General features: G+C 44.2%; 2 non-coding genes across 2 annotated transcripts; one reads left to right on the forward strand and one right to left on the reverse strand.

Moving 5' to 3' along the window:
• Positions 1 to 9053: 9053 nt before the first annotated feature.
• LOC114813477 lies at positions 9054 to 9191 on the reverse strand. The gene has a single exon (XR_003761194.1). It is a non-coding gene; the product is annotated as a small nucleolar RNA SNORA7 (small nucleolar RNA).
• Positions 9192 to 14828: 5637 nt separating this feature from the next.
• On the forward strand, positions 14829 to 14966 carry LOC114813485. The gene has a single exon (XR_003761202.1). It is a non-coding gene; the product is annotated as a small nucleolar RNA SNORA7 (small nucleolar RNA).
• Positions 14967 to 15922: the final 956 nt, after the last annotated feature.

Consider the following 15922-nt stretch of genomic DNA (forward strand, 5'->3'; position numbering starts at 1 on the left):
TCAAGGGAACCCGGAGAGCAATTTAATCAGCTTCCGGGCTTCATGTAGACAGCCCAGTAACTGCATTTGGGTTATCTACATGAAGCAAAACAATTAGATAATTGCTCAATCGTCCTCTTTGCTTGGGCTGTGCAGACCTAGTTATTGGGGCATAACCTGTTTCCTCTGGTGATTGGTAATAATAATGATAATGGTGGTATTTGTTAAGCCCTTACTATGTGCTGAGCACTGTTCTAAGTGCTGGGGTAGATACAAGGTAATCAGGTTGTCCCACGTGGGACTCACAGTCTTAATCCCCATCTTACAGATGAGGTAACTGAGGCCCACAGAAGTTAAGTGACTGGCCCAAAGTCACACAGCTAAGTGGGGGAGCCGGGATTAGAACCCACGACCTCTGAATCCCAAGTCTGTGCTCTAGCCACTAAGCCATGCTGCTTCTCAGTGATTGGTCCACTGAATACTGCTTACACTAAAGTAGGAAGCAGTTTGGCTCAGTGGAAAGGGCATGGGTTTGGGAGTCAGAGGCATGGGTTCAAATCCCAGCTCTGCCATTTATCAGCTGTGTGACTTTGGGCAACTCACTTAACTTCTCTGGTCCTCAGTTACCTCAACTGTAAAATAGGGATTAAGACTGTGAGCCCCACGTGGGACAACCTGATCACCTTGTATCCTCCCCAGATCTTACAGCATGCTTTGCACACAGTAAGCACTTAACAAATGCCATCATCATCATTATTATTATTAGGAACTTTTTTTGGTCTTATGGACAATCTCTTGTCATCAAAAGGGTTGAAAATTTTTAACTCATCTTCTAGCTTCCTATTGGTTGGCCTGCTGAAAACATCTATTATTTTGAGAATTTGATTCCAGGCTTTCTCTAGCCTTCCTTCATTACACAACTTCAAAAAGATGGCAAAAAGCAAAATTTTCTGGAAAAGGCTATTATATCTTCAAACTAAATTATTTTCCATAAAAATGACATTTTGAGCAGCATCTTAGAAGCTCTGTATGGAGCTGTGGAGAGGCCCTTTGTCGATCATTCAGTGGTATATACTTAGTGCTTATTGTGTGTGGACCATTCTACTATGCGCTTGGGAGAGTTCAATACAACAATAAACATACACCTGAGAACATTTCCTATTACGTTTTGCTACTTAAGCTCCATATCTAGACCCAAAGCTGAAAAGTAGCACAAATTAGTCCTGTATCTCAAATATCAGGGCCAGGCATGACTGCCCACGCTTGTGTTGCTTCCAGAAGACAACCGAAGTCAAAGATGGTTCTTCCCAAAGCTTATAAGGAGAGTTAATGATCAATACCTCCTCTTCACTTTCTGTATCTTTGCCCAGGAGTACCAAGGCCATGGCATAGGAGGTTTGTAATCCTTCTAGAAAAATAGCTGGTGGTGCCAGTACCTAGAAAATCTATTAGCATATACTACCCACTGGGAATGGTGACTAAACCCTGGAACAGTTGCAATTGTGGCACATTTTTTTTTCTTATGGAATTTAAGCACTGGGCCAAGCACAGTACTAAGAGTTGGGGTGGATACAAGCTAGTCAGTTTGGACACAGCCTCTGTCCCACATAGGGCTCGCAGTATTAATCCCTGTTTAACAGAAGAGGGAACTGAGGCACAGTTGAGTGAAGTGACTTCCCCAAGGTAAGACAGCAGACAAGTTGCGGGGCCAGGGTTAGAACGCAGGTCCTTCTGACTCCAGGAACTGTGCTCTATCCACTAGGCCACGCTACTTCTCCTAAGTGTTAGGTATCCCGAGGACAGCAAACCCAACCCAGGGCTCTCAAGATGTTGGATGTTGAAGCTCCATGTAGCTTCACCATCAAAAATTTTCCAGTTCAGCTCTCCTTGGCCTAGCCTTAGTGTGAGCTGTCTCACTCTTGCATTTATGGGTATATTCTGAGCTTTTGGATGAAGAACAGTAATTCGTTTAGACAAACAAGTGACAGGTGATGTTAGGAAACATGAAACACTGACAACCATGGAGATTCAGTTGAGAAATTCACAAGACTGGACTTGCCAAAGTTCTGTGGCTTCATATGGCAGCACCATTCAGTACCCAATCTTGCTACCTCCATTGTAGGGACCAAAAGAGCTGCAACCCTAAATGCAAATGAAGTTTTATTATCTCCTTTGCCTCTTTTTAGCATCATTAGATTTGCCCTTTATCAGCTCATGAGATCTGCTCATTCTGTTCATGGACAGTAACTCAGCTCTCATCTCCTCTGCTCAGTCCAGGGGAGCTGGGGTCCCAGTCCAAGGATCATTAAGAGCCGTGCCGTTGGTCCACAAGTTTCATACGTGATGGTGAACTGCCTCCTTGATCAATATCCTGGGCTAAAAGTTCTTGGCTCTCAAAAACAGGGGAAAGTTGCCTCAGATAACATTATCTCGGCCCAGCTCTGCTCCTCCCCAGCCCTAGAAGGACCCAACAAGTTTGGCAGCTGGGCAAGAGCACTTGTCTCCATTTCTGGGACCAGGGACCAGCCATAGATGGTTCCAGGGGAGCCCAGCCTCGCCCTTGTCACCTTAGGGGGACTATTTTCTCCGAGTAATAATAATAAATAGTAATTATTATGGTATTTGTTAAGCACTTACTATGCGTTAGGCACTGTTCTAAGCTCTGGGGTAGATACAAGATAATTGGGTTAGACACAGTCACTGTCCCACATAAAGTTCCTAGTCTTAATCCCCTTTTTACAGATGAGGGAACTGAGGCTCAGAGAAGTGAAGTGATTTGCCCAAGTTCACACAGCAGATAAGTGGCGGAGCCAGAATCCTTCTGACTCCCAGGCCCGTACTTTTTCCACAAGGCCACACTGCTTCTCGCTAGAACACTAGAATGATGCTGTTGGATGTGATTTTTTTACATAGTGCCGTCTGAAAGGAGCAGTCAGGTAATTTTCCTAACAATTCAAATCCAGAAACTGTCACACCCATTGAAACTACAAAAAGAAAAGGAAATTAGAATTCATTCAGAATATGTTTTTATTAATTTAGAGAGGAAAAACCTGTGTGAGGTCAAGGTTCTAAAGAGTCCAGTAGTAGGACTGATTCAACACCAAGTATCACATTAGCTTCTCCTAGGGAAAGAACAAGTTTCACGACAACATCCCAAACGAGGAGTGAAGAGTCAAACTATGGGAATTTTAAGGCCACAGAAGTACGTTGGGCCTTTTTCTCTCACTCCCTTATGACGGCAGATTCTCTTTTGTGCAGAAACCGAGATTTCCTATAATGTTTACGGGTGGCTTGGTTTGTGCAGGTAAATCAATATATTCATCATGCCTAAGTTGCTCCAGTAACTGAATTTTTGTTCTCTTCTCCCCTAGAGGTGAATATTTGCCTCACAAAGTCACTTTCTGATTCTGTAAGTGGCTGGCCAGCTGAGAGCTGCTACAGAGAAGAAACGTTATTTCTATAACTGCTAATCTCTTTTGATCCTGTCTGATCTCTCTCACACACACACACATAGGCGATGGAGAGGAGGAAGGAGACATGGCTGAGCAAGCTGCCTCCCCATACTGCCTGAGTCTCTAGGCTATGGTTTTCTGCAGCTTGAAATGTTTGTTTTTGATTAAGAGCAACAAAAACAGTTTCCAAGGAAAACTCATTTTGTTATGGCTCAAAACCATTTAATTTGTGATATTATTTCCTCTGCTGTGCTTTCAACTTTTTAAACTCCATTGTGACTGTAATAGCTTAGAGGCATAAAATGCTCTATAATGTTTAACAAGTCCTTCTTTTGCGAAATCCGCCATTTCTGGGTATCCCTGAAATGCACTCTAGATAAATAAAACATTGTTCCTTGTGGGCTCACGTTCAGATCAATGTCAGCATTGTGTATGCAAGTAAACACATGCCTGGGCTTCATTAATCACCACTACCTTTTCCTTTGGTGAGAGTACAAAGACGGTGCTTACCAATGCATCTTTGAGGTTAGGAATGGTGAGGCTGAGACGTCTATATTGTTTACCAATTCAGATATTTAATATTGCTTAATCGTGTCTGAAGGAAAATGAAAAGAAACTCAGGGACTGACAATTTGAAGCTCTGGGAAACTCCTCATTTCTAATGCTCTCTAAATCAGAATAAAGCGTAGCTCTTTCTCTGCTCTCCAGACTGTGAGCTTGCTTTGGGCAGGGGATGTTTCAGCTAATTCTAATGTATTGTAGTCCCCCAAACACTCAGTTCAGTGCTCTGTACATAATACACGCTCAATAAATACTGTTCATTGATTGCTGTCACTTACCTGAATTTTCCATTCAGTTCACTGTATCTGGAGGCAGTAGGGCCCACAGTGGGAGGGAAACACCAGAGGATTTGTAGGGAGACCTGCTTGGGATTGAGGAGAGGCTTGCCAGTGTCTATTTCCTTGAGAAAATCCTAACTCTTGCTCCTAAGCAAAAAGTAGTTTCCAAGTCAAGTCCCTCGCATTTAGTCTAAGGCTGAGATAACGTGGCCATGTCTTCTCTTATCCCTGCTGAATTCGGCTTGATTTTAACCACCTTTCCCATGACACTGCTTTTGAACTACAATTTCGAAGCAGCCTGATGGAGCTTCTGTGAGGGAAATAACTGTTTCTACCCAAAGGGCAGAAGGTAGCCCCCTGAAATAATAATAATTGTGATGGCATTATTAAATACTTACTATGTGCTGGGGTAAATACGAGGCTAACGGATCTGACACTGTCCCTCTCCTGCACGGGGCTCACAATCTATTTTATTCCCATTTTACACATGAGGAAACTCTGGTCCACAAAGTTTGAGCAACTTGCCCAAGATCACACAGCAGGCTAGTAAAAGAATGGAGACTAGAATCTGGACCTCCTCATGCCCGGGCTCAAGCTCTTTCCCACTGGGTCACATGGTCAGCAAGAAAAACAGACCCGAATGAGAAGCATGACTGTAAATCCAACAGGCCTGGGCCCACCCTTCCCAACCCAGTCTGACCTGAGATAGCCAGGATCCAGAAACCCTTTGGCATTTCCAAGAACAAGAGAATCATTGACTGTCTCCGAATGGCTCCCCCTTTTACAGCCAGAATTGCTCCATGAAATGTTCTTTTGAAAGGGCCAGGCCTCAAGTCCCAGCCAAAGAGAAAGACCACAGCCAAAGAAGAGCCTACCAATTCCTCAGCCATAACATTTCAAGTTCACTGTCGCCCAGAATTTCATCTCTGCTGGTTCTGGTTTGTTAATGACTCAGATGGGTCAGTGAGGGCTGACCGGCCAGCTGCGGAGATTTTGCTGGGGTCTGCAGGTCAAAGATTAATTGGTACCAGAGGCAATTTCAGACGACCCGCTCACCTTTGCCATTCTCCTTTAACATGGGGATTAAGCCTTTACTGAAATGTGGGGACAGACGGGCTGACCCTTCCCTCTGTTCTGAGGAGGTCAAAGGAGTTCCTCATCAATCATCCTGGGATCTGAACTCTAGGGTACTAGAGGTGGAGGGAATGGGGAGGAGTGAGATGTCTCCTGTCCCTCCCCCTTCCTAGAAGGACAGGAGGCATCCTTTCTTCAAGCCCCTCCCCTTCCAACCTTCTTCCGGCATAGGATCTGGATGTGCTCAGTGAGGTAAGGGTCCTTTACTCTCTGGAACTTGAGGGGCCAGGACCTGGGGTGGGGGATAAGGGAGAAGTAGTGCTGGTTTCTTCCTCTGACAACTCTGGGTAGGAACTTTCCAGGCTCTTTATGCTTCCAGGAATAATCTTCCCACCTGAATTTTGGCCCAGTCACTCTCCGACACAGGAAATGAAAAGAGAAGCTGTGTGGCCTAGTGGAAAGAGCCCAATACTAGGAATCAAGGAAACTGGGTTCTAATCCCAGTTCTGCCACTTACCTGCTGACCTTGGGCAAGTCACTTAACTTCTTGGTCCTTCAGGCTCCTTACCTCACAAGACTTTAACCTTGGCATTATCCTTGATCCTCTCTCTCATTCAACCCATATAGTCAATCCATCAAAAATCTTGTCAATTCCACCTTCACAACATCGCTAAAATCCTCCCTTTCCTCTACATCCAAACTGCTACCATGTTAATACAATCACTTATCCAATCCTTGTTTGATTATTGTATCAGCCGCCTTGCTGACCTCCCTTCCGCCTGTCGCTCCCAACTCCAGGCAATACTTCACTCTGCTGCCCAGATCATTTTTCTACAGAAATGTTCAGGACATGTTCCCTCTCTTCTCAAGAAATTCCAGTGGTTGCCCATCTACCTCTGCATCAAACAAAAACTCCTCACCATTTGCTTCAAAGCACTCAAAGTACAGTGCTCTGAACACAGTAAGTGCTCAATAAATATGATTGAATGAATGAACGAAATAAAAATGGGGATTTTCCCTTAGACTGCGGCCCCGTGCAAGACATGGCCGTACCTGACTGTACTGTATCTATCCCAGTGCTTGGCACACAGTAGAAAGAGTGTGAGCCTGGGAGTCAGAGGAACTGGGCTCTGATCCCAGTTCTGACATTTGTCTGTTGGGTGAGCTTGGGCATGTCATTTAACTTCTCTGGGCCTCAGTTATCTCGTTTGAAAACAGGGATTAAGACTGTGAGTCCCTGTGGGACATCGCTTGTGTCTAACCTGATTAGCTTGTATCTATCTATCCCAGTGCTTAGTACAGTGTCTGACACATAGGAAGTGCTTAAACTAATTATGGGCAGGGAACATGTCTGCTAATTCTGTTGCTTTGTGATAATAATAATAATGGTATTTATTAAGCGCTTACTATGTGCCAAGCACTGTTCTAAGCACTGGGTAGATACAAAGTAATCAGGCTGTCCCACGTGGAGCTCACAGTCTTAATCCCTATTTTACAGATGAGGGAAATGAAGCACAGAGAAGTTAAGTGATTCATCCAAGGTCACACAGCAGACAAGTTGGGGAGCCGGGATTAAAACCCATGTCCTCTGACTCCCAAACCCATGTTCTTGCCACTAGGCCATGGTACTTTCCAAAGTGCTCTGCACATAGAAAGTGGCTCAGTAAATACCACAGATTGACTAATTAACAAATGGCATTATTACTATTCTCATCATCATTTCAAGGCTTGGTTGGTCGCATTTCACTCACCAGATCATTGACCCATCCCTAGCCAGATTGAGGAGCTCTGCCCAAGAGACCATGGAACATTTCCTTTAGGATTGAGGCAGAGGAGCAGGATATGACTGACAGGGAAGCCTCAGGGAAAGTCTTAGAGTGACAACTTTCACTTTTCAAAACACCGATGAATCTCAATGAAACAAAGATAAAGTCAAGACAAATCCACTCTAGGGGAAGAATGGAAATGATTTTATCTAAGGAGTACCATCATTATGGCAACCACTGGCCAGATTGAGATAGGCTGGCGTGCCAGTCATGTTTTAACCCCAGAGCCACACTTCCTTAAGAACCAGGTACACCATGGACTTCACCAGGATGTCTAGGGCTCATTCTTCAGACAAGCTAAAAGGGGGAGCATTATAATCAATTCTTTCTTTCTTATACAAACCTCACCTTGTGAATAGTGCTCTTGTTAGTGGATTTCTGGAATCTCTTGGAAAATAACAGATGAAATCCTCCTGGATAGGTAATTACTACCAGAGCAAGACCACAAGAAAAATCTCTCTAATATTTCCAGCCCTGAATTAAATATAATTTTACCAGTCCAGACCCAGTAGATTTTGCTCTTTTATCACAGTGTGCAGGAAGTTCAATAAAGTCACAATTAGGGTCAGGTTACTAGCCTGAGAGGAACATACCTACCTGTTCCTATTCTAACCTGCCCTCCCGGCATTTGCTTTCCATTACTGTCAAGAGGCACAGCCCTCAGTCAGTAATGAGTTAATGCAAATTGTTTTGGCGGGAATACCCTCTGCAAGCTGCTTCCTAAGGACCAAGCACAGGGTCCTACCATTTAAATAGTATTTATTCGGTATTGTATTTTTAATTTTAGTTAGTTTTCATGGCAGAGGTTGGACAGATCTGGAAAGTGAATGGCAAATACAGTCAAACTGCGTTATTGGATATGCACTACGTAGTGCCTTTATTCTGTCCCGAGAGGCATAACCCCAGCATCCTTTCCCTCAACTCCCAATCCCAGCTTCGTCTCAATTCATATTTCTCTCAACTGTGGACTCCAGCTACTATAAGGATTATGTTCCTATTGGCTAACTCCACTGAGAATTTCCTTGCCTTTACTTAACTCAATTTTTTGAGGCTGATACTTAATTTTGAATATTTTATCTTCTCTTTTCACAGAGTTGGAGCCACTACCGGAGAGAGGGAGTTCTGTGTTTTGTCTCTCTTGGAGACTTATAACTGCAGTTTTTGAATCCAGCTTCTAACCCCAGTCTCCCTCCAGCCCCTGAAACAGTATTCAAAAAGGATCAGCAAAGTTGGTCCAAAGAGTTAAATTAAATTGGCTCCTCATGCAAATTTAGAATTTTTTTAACCGAATTAAATGAGATTACCACGTCAGTTGAAAACAGTTCTTCCCTTCCAAAAATCAGCTATAGACAGCCTGTTTTGATTTCCAAGACAGCTGTGCCTGTAATACTTGGAAAACTTTTACTCCAGAGCTAGAAGCAACCTTAGGTTAGGCTGTCGAAAAACTGCCAAGTGGCAAACTGGAAAAAAAATAAAATAAAATAAAACAAAATAAAAAAATCCTCATAAAACAAGTGTTGCATTTTCATGGAATTATATCCACTTGTTTCTTTTTCCCCTCCATCTCATTCTGTATTCTTGCTGCTTTTGAAAATAAGTTAGAATAGGTGAAGATTTTCTGGAGTAGCCAATGCAGGGAGCATCTTCTGACTGAATTGTTGCTGTCTTATCCTGTCGAGTCATCTCCGACCCATAACGACCCCATGGATACATCTCTCCCAGAAGGCCCACTTCCATCTGCAATTATTCTGGAAGTGGATCCATAGAGTTCTTTTGGTGAAAATATGGAAGCAGTTTACCACTCCCTCCTTCTGCGCAGTAAACCTGAGTCCCTGAGCTCTACTCTCTCTCATGCCGCTGCTGCCCAGCACACGTGAGTTTTGACTTGTAGCAGATTGCCTTCCACTCGCTAGCCACTGGCCAAGCTAGGAATTGGATGGATATGCCTCTGCTTGACTCTCCCTCCCACAGTCGAGACTGGTAGAGCACTGGAAACTCTCCAGATGGGACTCTGAGAGGTCTCTGACTGAATAGCCATACCTTTTGCCCTCTGTAACTTCAGAGAAAAAAAAATTATTCCCAAAACCAGATCCAGAAAGTTGAATATAAACTATTTTCCCAGTCCCTATCATAAAAAATTCCATCTCTGCCTTTAACTTCCCGAGTTCCATTTTTTCATCTCCCACAAGCATTAGGGTGCCACATAATAATAGGATTAGAGAGTGGGCTCTGCCAGCCTGCCTACCTATCACTGTGGTAAGAGCAGGATAGGGCTGTGTGGCCAGAAATTTCCCCTTTACCTCCTACCAGACCATGCATGGAGCTACAGTTCCATAGGTATCAATCCCCAAAGAACTATCAGAGGAAAAATCCCGAAGCAAGACCACCACCTCCTGCCCCCAGATTGAGAGACTGCCCTCTTAAGAGCCAGATTTTTGCTGTGTATGTTTCTGCCAGTTATCTGTTCCTACCACCAGTATCAGACATAACAAAGTTACTAACAGAGGGAAAGAACTTGAAGACCTCTAGTCTGTAAGCTCCTTGTGGACAACCCAGTAGGCACTCAATAAATAAGACTGATTGAGTGAAGAAAGACTTACCCTTTTCTTCCTCGATCTGTGTATCCCCCATTACCCAAGGGTGCTTCAAAGAAGGCTCTTAAAAGGGAGGATTGGACTCATTCCCCTGCATCAGTCGCCTCACTGACCTCCCTCCCTCCCTCTAGTCTGTCCCCTCTGCATTCCATACTTCATTCTCCTGACATGATCATTTTTCTAAACATAGTTTTGTGCACATCTCCCCACTCTTCAAAAACCTCCTTTGGTTGCCCATTTGCCTCTGTATCAAGCAGAAACTCCTGACATTCCATCAGTTCTCTCTTGCCCCTTCTTCTCCTCGCCCCTCTCCCACTACATCCCAGCTTGCAGGCTTTGCTCGCATCAAGCCAAACCTACTCTCTCTGCCTCATTCCTGTCTCTTCCGCTTCCTCACGTGACCTTTTGCTCACACCCTCCCTCCTGCCTGGAACTCCCTCATCATCATCATCATCAATGGTATTTACTGAGCGCTTACTGTATTCAGAGCTTTTTACTAAATGCTTGGAAGAGTACAGTACAACAGAGTTGGTAGACACAATCCCTGGCCATAACTCCCTCCCCTCTTCACATCCAGTAAACTGCTGCTCTCCCCATTTTCAAAGCCATTCTGAAATCACATCTCCTTCGGGAAGCTTTCCCTAATTAATCCCTCAACTCTCCACCCTATTTTCCCTGCTTATCACCTAAATATTTGGGGTGCTCTCCACCCACCCACTGTTGCATGTATGTAAATATCATTTAACTATGTTGCTCTCCCTTATCCATAGCTTAAATGAAATTCTATCTCCCCAACTAGATTGTAAATTCACTGAGGGCAGGATCATGTACATTATTAATGATAATCATAATAATAATAATTGAGGTATTTGTTAAGTGATTACTACGTGTCAGGGACTGAACTAAATGCTGGAGTGGATAGAAGCAAATTAGGTTAGACACTGTCCCTATGCTACATGGGGCTCTCAGATTCAATCTCCATTTTACAGATGAGGTAACTGAGACACAGAGAAGTGAAGTGACTTGCCAAGGTCACACAGACAATGGTGGAGCTGGGATTAGAACCCAAGACCCTCTGTCCCCCAAGCTGGTGCTCTATCCACTCTGCCATGCTGCTTCTCTAACTCTATTATACTCTCACAAGCATTTAGTGCTCTGTAGAGAATAAGATTTCAATCAGTACAGTTGATTCCTTTTCCCTCATCTGGATTCCATTTAATTCCCAGCACTCTCTCTGTTGGAGTGTGGAAGACATTGAAGTTTCCTTTTGGCAATCAGGATGTATCACAATGTCATGGCAGAAAAAGAGCAACATAGAACTAACTCACAAGTAAAGCCTGTAGATGCTCAGTGCCTTCTCTCCACCATGCCCTCCCACAAGTTGCTCAAGAACCAGCCCTGTCTCCCCCAGAAATGGGACCCACCACCATGTCTGTGGCCATCTGCCTACCTGCTGAATCAGTACTGAGGCAACCCTCACACAGTCGGGTTAGTTCACTCAGAGTGAAGAAAGAGAAACAACAATTATGAAAATTAACACCCCATCTTTTTCCAATTTCCCTCACTCCCTTGCGGTCCAAACGCAGTGGGTTGTGTGGACTTAGAGAGCATCACAGTGTGTCCCTCAATCAAGGCAACTAGAGATCTAGTTCTAAATGTCTGTCTGTTTTGTTTTGTTTCTGTCTCCCCCTTTCTAGACTGTGAGCCCGTTGTTGGGTAGGGATCGACTCTATTTGTTGCCAAATTGTACTTTCCAAGTGCTTAGAAGAGTGATCTGCACACAGTAGGGGCTCAATAAATACAATTAAATGAATGAATGAACCCCCAAGGAGATTAACCAACAGGGAAAGGAGGAAAGAACTAGCTGGACAAATTCTCTGATCAACAAGGTGGGAACTACCTCCTGAAACCACTACCCTGGTGTCTAGTGGTAAAGACAAGTAGAGATGTGAGCTGGATTGGTCACTGAAGGAGTTGCATGACTCAACTTTTGCCATCCTGACCAAAGCTCATTCAATAAAGGGTATTTACTGAACATTTACTGTGTGCAGAACACTGTACTAAGCATTTGGTTGAATACAATATAACAGAATTGATAGAAATATTTCTTGCCCATGACGAGCTTACAGTCTAGAGAGGGAGACAAGAATTAAAATAAATTGCAGATATGTACATAAGTGTTGTGGTGCTGAGGATGGGGTGAATAAAGGGTGCAAATTCACTTGCAAAGGCAACACAGAAAGAAGAGGGAGTAGGGGAAATGAGGAATTAGTAGGGGAAGGCCTCTTCGAGGAGATGTGATTTTAATGAGGCTTTGAAAGTCGAGAGAGTGGTGGTCTGTCAGATATGAAGGAGGAGGAAGTTCCAGATCTGACAGAGGATGTGGGCGAGGGGTCAGCAGTGAGATAGATGAGATGGAAGTACAGTGACTAGGTTGATGTTAGAGTGAAGTGAATGAGCTGGGTTGTAGTAGGAAGTCACTCATCCTATCCCCCCACTCCTAAAAATTCAATTCTTGAAGTGAGTTGTTTTTTGCATTCTCCAAGACCTTGAAACCAATTAAGAATCATCTTAAAATGTAAGAAAATTTATTTTCCTTCCTTGACCAAAGAAATCTGAGGAGAGATCTTTGGATCCTCTTCATCATTTATATTCATTATCACCTTTGTGGATCTGGACAAAGTATGTGGAATTTCAGCACATTAGGCTTAGGAGAAGTTTATGATCCTGTAAACACAGGCTGAAATGACTTTAACCCTGCCAGTGAAAAGTTTCAGTGCAGTTCTCTCTGATGGGGAGGAATTCAAATCCAGCACAAGAAACTCAAGCATCTTCTGCCCTCCATCAATTCCTTATGCTCTTATAACACAAGAAAAGAAAGGAAATTGCAGCCTTCCTTTTTATGACTTCAATACTGAGGCTAAAAGGGTTGAGGCAATAATTTGGAGTGGTGGAGGCAATTTGAAAGGTTTTTCTTGCCATCTGACCCTCTGAAGCCTGGCATTCTACATTCTTGGGGAATAAAGGGAGCATCTTCTTGGGCCGAGCACTGAACCTCATCTTAGGATTCGAACTCCAGAAGAACCTAGGCTTAGAAAACTCTTACCCATTATCTTGACTCTTCCCCAGCACTTAGTACTGTGCTTGGCACATAATGAATGCTTAGCAAATACCACAATTATTTTAAATAGGGAGGTGGTAGCAATTTGGCAATATTCCCTCCATGTAAAGTCCAAGGTGGCTAGGCAAAGGGGTGACAGAGCTCCTGAGAGATTAAATTCCTCAACTGGAGCTGGGTTCTCCCCAGGTATACAGCATGGCCCACGAGCGTTTTTCATTTTAGTCCCAAATCACCCAGGAGGACGTGCACCGAGAAGTTTGCGGGCCCTTGGAAATAACAAGGCCAAAAGGGTTATGTTCAGTATCCCTTTTTCCCCATTCTTTCCACCTCTCTCCCACAACCCTTGTTTCTTAAGATTCTTTAGGGAGAATCAGGACGTAATAGCGATCATGTGAGAAGCTGCCGGGAGTGAGGTGGTGGGGAAGCATCCCAGTGTCACATACACGCTTAACTGGAATGAGTCCAGCCATCAGGAAACTATCTGGATCAGCAAGGATCCGGCTTCCAGCAAGAAGCAGTGCAGGAGCCGAAGGAAGTGGAACAGAGAAGACGTTTGGAAACCCCGGCTTGAGCCAAAGTGGTCTATCCGGAGGGGGCTCACTATAGGGTCCCCACCAGCCTCAGGGAAGGCTGCTTCCTCTTGGGAACAATTGTTCCAAGCTGCAACGGTTTCCAGTGGCAGCTACACTGCACAGGACTGGAGGAGACCTGCCTAAGGTGATTACCATCACTGCACACACTTCTTTCTCTCTTACTTCGGGGTCTTACAGTGATGCCTTTCATTGTCAAAGTTTAATGAGGCCCCGGTTCGACATGGAGATAAAGTGAACTCATCTATATCTGCATCATTATTTCTAGAATTACAACATGGCCTAGCAGAAAGAGCATGGGCTTGGGAGTCAGAGGACCTGGGTTCTAATTCTGACTCTGACGCTTGCCTTCTGTGTGACCTTGGACAAGTCACTTAATTTCTCTGGGCCTCAGTTTCCTCATCTGTAAAATAGGGATACAGTTCCTGTTCTTCCTCCTACTTGGACTGTAAGACCCATTTGGAACAGGGACTGTGTCTGGCCCCTTATACTTTATCTGCCCCAGTGCTTAGTATAATGCTTGGCACAAAGAAAGCACTTTACAAATATCACGGTTATTATTATTATCATTATTCTTAAATTGTTGCCCCATTAGTTCAACAGTTTATTCAGTTAAGTGTTCAAAGATCTCTTCAAAAACTAGAATCTGGCACAAATTGAGAGTTGAGTTTACACCCCAAATCCATTCATTATCAATTACTTAATCTCAGCCCAAAGTGGCGGGAGCAATTTATACAAGTCGCATCATTAAGGTGTCTGTAACCCAGGGCAAAGAAGGCACCAAAAAACACACATCGTCTTCCCAGGGTGGTTGTATCGTGAGGGAGTTGTAAGCAGAGTGGCTCAGTGGAAAGAGCACGGGCTTGGAAGTTATACGTCATGGGTTCGAATCCCGGCTCTGCCCCTTGTCAGCTGTGTGACTGTGGGCAAGTCACTTCACTTCTCTGTGCCTCAGTTCCCTCCTCTGTAAAATGAGGATTAAGACTGTGATCCTCTTGTGGGACAATCTGATTACCCTGGATCTACCCCAGCGCTTAGAACAGTGCTCTGCACATAATAAGCACTTAACAAATATCAACATTATTATTATTAATCTTTAAAGACCTCACAGCTGAGTGAACTAGCAACCAATCAGTCAATCAATTACTCCCTTTTCTATTAGACACTTGCAATGTGCAAAGTCCTGAACTAAAACCAGGGGAGAATGCCTGGACATGGACTAAGATGTACCACCTGATCCACAAAGGGCACATTATCTAAAAGGGAAAGGGAAACATTATAGGCAAAAGACTACCAGATTTAGTTAGTAACAGGCTAAATTCCCAAACAATAGCAATTTACAATTACTTGGAGCATCCCTCAGGGTCACACCTGGCGAGTTTCCAGTACTCTACCAGTCTCGATTAAGGGAGGTAGAGTCAAGCAGAGGCATACCCATTCCATTCCTAGCTTGACCAGTAGCTTGCAAGTGGAAGGCAATCTGCTACAAGTCAAAACCCCCCTGTGCTAGGCAGCAGTGGCATGGGAGAGAGTCGAGGGTAGAGACTCAACTTTACTGCATGGAAGGAGACAATGGTAAACCTCTTTCATATTTTCACCGAGAAAATGATATGGCTACACTACCAAAACAATTGCAGATGGAAGTGTGGCGTTCTGGGAGAGATGTATCCATGGAGTCATCATGGGTTGGAGACAACTTGACAGCATAAGACAAGACAAGATTACCTGGAGGGGGTGGGGATAGGCCTCAGAAATCAGGAACATCACCTCTCCAGCCAGGACCAGCTCAGCTCCAGTCGCCACAACATATGGGACAAAAGAAAGGGCTTCTGTCTGACCCTAACTCCAGAAGGGCATAGGGCATCTTTGGCCTGTGGTGTCAGAAGAAAGACGGGGGAGTTGCATGTGTTGGGGGGGACGGGGGAGAGGAAGGGAAACCTTCCTGACTCATAGGTCACTCCTTAATAACTATGGCATTTTTTAATCAATCATATTTACTGAGCACTACTTATGAACAGAACACTGTACTAGGCACTTGGGAGGGTACAGTATAATGGAGTTGGTAGACACGTTTCCTGCTCACAAAGAGCTTGTTTCCAGTATTGTACTAAGCATGGAGTAGACACAAGATAATCAGGTTGGATTGGAGAAGCAGCGTGGCTCAGTGGAAAGAGCACGGGCTTTGGAGTCAGGGCTCATGAGTTTGAATCCCAGCTCTGCCACTTGTCAGCTGTGTGACTGTGGGCAAGTCACTTAACTTCTCTGTGCCTCAGTTCCCTCATCTGTAAAATGGGGGTTAAGACTGTGAGCCCCACGTGGGACAACCTGATTCCCCTATGTCTACCCCAGCACTTAGAACAGTGCTCGGCACATAGTAAGCACTTAACAAATACCAACATTATTATTATTACTTTGTCTTTGTCCCATATAGGGCTCCCAGGTTAAAG

This window comes from Ornithorhynchus anatinus, chromosome 7 (assembly GCF_004115215.2).
Source record: "Ornithorhynchus anatinus isolate Pmale09 chromosome 7, mOrnAna1.pri.v4, whole genome shotgun sequence".
In the NCBI taxonomy this organism is placed as follows: Eukaryota; Metazoa; Chordata; class Mammalia; order Monotremata; family Ornithorhynchidae; genus Ornithorhynchus; species Ornithorhynchus anatinus.